Source organism: Peromyscus maniculatus, chromosome 18 (assembly GCF_049852395.1).
Source record: "Peromyscus maniculatus bairdii isolate BWxNUB_F1_BW_parent chromosome 18, HU_Pman_BW_mat_3.1, whole genome shotgun sequence".
NCBI lineage: Eukaryota > Metazoa > Chordata > Mammalia > Rodentia > Cricetidae > Peromyscus > Peromyscus maniculatus.
Window position 1 is genome coordinate 12598125 of NC_134869.1, and position 6682 is coordinate 12604806.

Here is a 6682-nt window from a genome sequence, read left to right on the forward strand (position 1 = left end):
CAGCCAGCAAATACATCTGTACATAGCTAGAAGAGTGAGTGACTCTCGTGCACAAAAGGGGTGATCACCTTCCTGCAGTGAGCTGATCAGGGGGAATAAGATGAGGAGAAATGAAATGGGAGACTGGGGTGTAGGAGACACAACTGTGACCCAGAGACAGAATAGGTGAGGAGCAAAGAGGGCCTGGGAGGAGAGGCTGGAGAGGAAGTGCAGGCTGCAGGCACTAGGTAGTGTATGAGAGAAGAATTTTTAAAAGACAGAGAGAAAATTCAACACTTCCTCTTGGAAACAGAATTACAGAGAAAGAAAAAGAAGCATTTGCTTAATGAAAACCATTGATACAAGGAAAAGAAGAAACATGGATGTCAGATGAAAGTTACAGTGATTTCTCAACTGCCCTTCCCATCATGGTTTAGGATACAAGAGAAAGGCAAAAACCATCTTGCTATAGTAGGAGGCATCAAATTTGCACAGAAAGCTTGACAAGGACTCTGGAGCTTCATGGGCTGAGGCATGATTCTCTGAGTCCAGCTCTAGTGAGAATCAGATTTCCCTTAAAACACTAGGGTGTCCACAAATGACATTTAGTCAAGCACATTCCTGTGCAAAATCAAGAGTGGAACTGAGAGAGTTGGAGGCCAGCTTTTCTACTCCCAGGCGAACTCAAACTTATTCTTTAGAGTCTGCAAGCTGCTGGTCCCTTGTTTATAAATGAAGGCATTAAACTGAAGAGTCCTCAGTCAATTACATTTTATTTTCTTATATGATATACCATGTAGCTGCCACTTAAAAATGAAATGCAATTACCTTGATTTCATAAAATTTTGTAGCAGACATTGGGGTGCTAATTTCTCCCCTCAAAGAGCCCCTCAATTCCTGGAGAGAAGTGGGTGTGCTTCAAAGCTTTGTTTAAAGAAAACTCTGTCCATGAAGTTCAATTATTGAGCAACACAACCAACATGCCCGTGGGGTCAGGTGGTGGAAACTTTAATGATTAACTTGGGGGATACGAGTTCAAGAGATACACTTGGTGAAACTCTGATTCTAGGCTCAGCTGATGTTAGCCTCAGAATTGGGTAATTATATCATGTTTTCTGGGAAGAAATTTCCAGGAAAAAAATCCAAACCTCTTGGAAAGAGTTTGGTGAAAATCATTGAAAGAGAAAAACAAAAATCTGGGTATCGTTTGTTAGACAATAAAATGTCATGAACAGAGGGCTCTGGATTTGCTGTAGAACACACTGTGGAACATCTCACTACAGCTGAGGGTTGGCTCCAGGGCTGTGAGAGCAAAGGCTAGGCCTTGGCTCCTTCAAGTCTCTCTTTCTCTTTCTTTCTTCCTTTTTTTCTTCAGAGACAGAGATTCTCTGTAGCCCTGGCTGTCCTTGAATTAGCACTGTAGACCAGGCTGGCCTTGAACTAACAGAGATCCATCTGCCTCTGCTTCCCAAATGCTTGGATTAAAGGCATGCGCCGCCGCCGCCGCCGCCGCCGCCGCCACCACCACCACCCAGCTCCTCTTTCCCTTTCTGTAAATAGGGCATGGGTATGGATATACGTGTTGTTGGGGTTGGGGGGAAACTAAGTAACTGGGAACAGAGAGTTCTGCAAATTAATGTAGTTATTGTTATTGCTGTTATTGATCTTGTAGCCTAACTCTGTCCACTCAATTGCCCAACTGCCCTTCTTTCTATAATTCATATTACCATCTCATAGTTTTCTATTGACAAGCAATCAGAAACTACACAGCAGGAGACCTGTGTAATTCATGAGTCCTAGCAACCTCCTTCTGCCTCCAATTCCGGAAATGAACGAATGGGTTCTCGAACTCTCCATTGCTCAAGTTTGTGCTTTATGTAATTCATTCTGGGATCCCAAATGAGCAATTTCCTTACTTCATGTCTGGTAATGGCCAGCAAAGAGGCACCAGGTTATCTCCACCACTTTCAACTTCCTGTGTCTCTTTCATTGTGTTCTCCTGGTTTTCAATGGCCTTCCTGTCAACTCACCTGGAGCCAGGTGCATCCTCCTGTCCCAGCATCAATACTAAGAAGAGGAGGGGAAGCCACATGTCTTCTCTGTCCCCAGGAGGGGAACCAAGACTGAATCTTTTACTTTGGCTCATCTCTCTCTTTCTTTCTGAAATCAAAACCCATGCCTCAAAACCATGATTTCTCTAGTAACTTAGAAATTTCCTTTTTAGCACTCGTTTCTATGTTCTAGCTCTTTAGTTTTTTTTAAAAAATATTAGGCTCCCAGCTTCTGAGACTTAAAATTCTGGTTTCTCCTATGATCTTCCCTTCAACCTTGGCTTCTTATTGGATTCAACCAGGGTTATAAAGTATTTCTTCCTTAATAATTCTTACTTCTATGTCATTCTTTACTTAGGCCTCTAAATTTTATTTCTTGTGCATACCAACCCATTCACTAATTCACTCACACAGTCATTCACTCAACATGTATTTGTGAAGAGCCTTTTAGTGAACAGGGCAGAAAACCACTTGCTTTCTAGGAAGGGAACACAGATAATAAGCAAATCAATAAAACATACACTTGTGTGTTTATATAATTGAACATAGTGATAAGGGGCAGGAAGAACATTAGAGCAAGTTAAGAAAATAGATGGGGGAGATCTGAAAAGTTGTCTCAAAAGATAGAAGTGCTTGCCCCCAAGCCTGGACCTTTCTTGAAACCCATACAATGAAAGTAGAGAATGAACTTCCACAACTTGCCCTCTGACCTCTACATGCACTCTGTGGTATGCGCGCACATAACACACACACACACACACACACACACACACACACACACACCCCACAGAGATAAAGACAGAGACAGAGAGACAGAGACGGGAACAGAGAGATTAAGATGGTGCCATCTCAGTACCCCTCTTGCATTTGTGATATTTGGGCCAAGGCTCAATGCAGTGCAGATGATCCAGACTTGTACCTAGGATAAGAGTCATTGAGAGAAGCGAGGAGCCATCACAGAAGCTCCAGGAGAGAAGGTGCTTAGCATGGTCTAGGAACAGAGACCTGTGTGGCAGCCATATTGAACACAAAGACAAGTGGAAAGAGTGGCGAAAGGATGCCTTGTCTTGATGAGCGACCTCAAAGAAGTCACTTGACTCTTTTGAGAGGGTTGTACTAGAGGGTCTCTGAGATACCACGCTGCCTCAGCTGGACTGTCAGAAATATCAGAGCAAGGGTTGCATTGTATGTCTGTCTGTGTGTCTGTGTACATTTTACTCCTCTAAATTGAAAGGAGTTGTCTCTGTAAGGTATCTTCTGGCTCTAACCTAACTCACTACCTTATTTACTACTACTACACACACATACATATTCACAAAGCAGTGACATCCACTAAACTGAAGTGAGTACATTGATGTCCAACTCTGTGATAGAAAGAAAGGGAACAGAGAGACAGCAGAGAACACTTCATGCAATAAGTCCCTCAGTGAGGAATATGGATTCTAATGCACACATTCCTGGATTCAGTACTGTTTAACCTGGGGTGTGGTGACACATGCTTGTAATTTCAGCATTTGGGAGGTGGAGGCAAGTATATCAGGGGTTCAAGGCCATCCTTGGTTACACACAGAGTTTGAGGCCAGCCTGGAATATATGAGATCCCACCTCAGAAACAAAAACAAGTTAAAATTAAGGAAAAAATCATCTTAGATTATGGCACTAATGCCTTGTCTTTCATCTCTGTCCTTCCAAGTTTCTGGAATGATATCAGTTTTTAAGCATACAGTGGTTACATCTTCAGCATCATCCTCAGCTCAAATAACTTATCTTCAAGCTCCAGTACTATAATTCTTTACAATTATGAAATTCCCTTTTATGCTTTCTATACTTCTCAGCATGACTCACTGCTACAGACTGTCTGTTCAGTAATCTAGCTTTTGAAGAAGAATTTAGAAAAATTCAAAACATGGAAGTTGCGCATAATTAAACTATGAGGGAGAAGTCTTACAAACAAGTATAGTATTCCTACACACACTTGTGTGCAGCCTGTGACTTGAGATTTAGGTCAATAGTGAAGGACAGGAAGCTTGTTCCTTCTGTTGAGTTAAGGCAGGAGTCCAGCCAATGGCTGGAGCACCATTGTGAGTTTGCTCCTAGAGGGAGGAGTGTCTCAGGTGAGTCTAAAACAAGACTCTTCTTAGAGAAACAACTGATGTGTAAATCAAGGATCTGAGCCTTGTGCTCTGAGCCTATGTAGGTGGGGTTAGTAAGGGGATGTTTAGGAAAGCATGGCTAACTGTATGCATGATTCCTGGAAAGATGGAGCTCAAGACACTTTTGCCAAATTTGCCTGAGCTTGAGAACAGGCTTTGGTGATGATGACTTTGACTTTCATGTCTGTTTTTGGGAATTGGGTTGTGCCAAAACAGATTAGGTCTGGATTCATGGTTGAGAGAGGGGTATGGCTTTGGAGATTATGACTGTATGTAGGAAGGATGATGTCAGGGCCCATGTTCTCAAGTGCTGTGCTGATGTTTCTTCACATGAGTTACAACTTCTCTAGACTGTAAGTACCTGATATCAGGGATGGCCCCGGTCTATTGCTGCTGTTTCCATAGCCTTTGTTGTAGACTGAGCATGTTGTAGATTGAAAAACCAATTTGAGAGATATTTCAATGGAGTTTGTTAGAAAGAGAACATCCATTGATTGTGTTATCTTAGCCTGAGCTTTGCCTGCTATTGTTTTCATATAACCTTTGGACCTTGAAGACCTGTTATTGCCTTAAACATATACTTGTATCCTTCTTCCTCGTTTCACAGATGAATTTCAGCGTGAACTCTTAGCACTCCGCCCAGGTACATACTTCTTCCAGCAAGGCTGCTCTACCTCCTCAAACAATGCCACTGACTGGGGACTGAGGGTTCAGATATCTGAGTCTGTGGTGTGTGTGTGTGTGTGTGTGTGTGTGTGTGAGAGAGAGAGAGAGAGAGAGAGAGAGAGAGAGAGAGAGAGAGAGAGAGAGAGAGAGAGAGAGAGATCAGATCATACATAATGTCGCTGGGGTCCGGGGTGTGCACTAAAGCCAGCTGAGGGAGCATATATAAATATACTTCAATACTGTTTTTCGAGGTCTGTAGTATGACAAAAAAAAATTTACAACACATCAGTTTCAACACATGAAATACTGGAAAATCTTCTCTTTTAAGGGCATTTAATTAGTTAGTGATAGGAAGTGAAACACAGAATGGACGACTTGTGGACAGAACAAAAGATCTAACGTCTAGAAGCCTCTAGCTCTTGCCTTTTGTGCCCATTGCCCTCCAGGTTTGGCTCACATGCAGGGGCAGTCTAAAGCACAAGACCGAAGAGCCTTGGTGCATAGGGGGTAATAAAGCGGCATGAAGCAGGGGTGGTTGTACTCCGTGGAGCTCAACTTGTGTCCTGGAAATAGTGGGCCGCCTGATTCTTTCCTCTCCCTGCACATCACACCCCAATCTGCCATTGATTGGACCTAGATGAAGCACCCTTTCCATGGAGCAGGATCAATTTAGCCAATTTGTCTGATTCAGAGGCTGCTGAGCTCAGTTCCTTCAAACACAGGATTTGGCAAAGGGACAAACTTGGTGCAATGCTGTATTTAATTAAAACTACTCCTTGTTCAATTAGTAAAAAAATCTTTCCATTGTTGTCGGACACTTCTGTGAGCAAAAGGTAACCTCTGACAGACAACAAATATCAAATGCTGCTACCACGCAAAAAGGGCGGCTTCTGAGGTGGGATAGGATTTTCCCTCCTTCAATAGAAATGGATTTCAAATATAATTTGCTGTTGCTACCTGGTGAAAGGCCATCTCTCCCCATGAACCCTTGGGATGCTGAGAGGAGCTCCATTTCCTTCCAGAAAGCCATGTTTCAAATTAATTTGTTCAGATGCTAAGCGGAGGAGGAGCAGCCGGGCTGACAGAAGAACAATTACTTTCTCTGGGTAGCCTCCACGCTGCTCCCCTCAGCTCGCCTTATGTTCCAAACCTTGGCTGGGTCTTCGACAGCGGTTCAATATTGTGCAGGCTCAGTGGCTTTATTTCAGCCAAATCGGTGACACAAAAGATGCAAGCCTGGCGATCCTGTCGAGATGTGCCAGGTTTACACAACCTGCCTTGGGAGTCAGTGAGGCCGATTCTGAGAGGAAAGCTGGAAAACTGCGCATTTCTCACTAGCTTCCTGTTAAGGGGTATGTGTGTACCCTCAGGTGCTAATGCACATATGCACAGGGACATCCTGTTGGACATCTGAGTCCTCTTAGAGTTGTAACTGAAAGTGTCTTTGCATGTAAGGTCCTGTTAGCTAAGGCTCCAGTCTCTCCCCAGATCTCTGGCCAGACTTGCAAAGTAGGTCCAAAGGGAGCTTGGGGCTTGAGTACGCTTTCATGGTGTTGTCTGGAGAGGCAACAGCCTGTGCTGGTGGATACCGAATTTAAAGCAGAGGATGACAAGGACGGGGTTAGTGAAGTGGTCCTGAACGCTAACTCAACGCTCTCACTGTCACCACTGACAGATCAATAGGTGCCACCTCTTTACTGAGTGCTGCTGATGCCAATTCTCTCTCAGGGGACACCGAACAAAGACACATGCCGGCTCCTCACATTTTAGAATGAGGATAATCAATCTTGCTCCAAGTATAAAACACAGCCCGTGCTGAGGAAGAGCCATAAA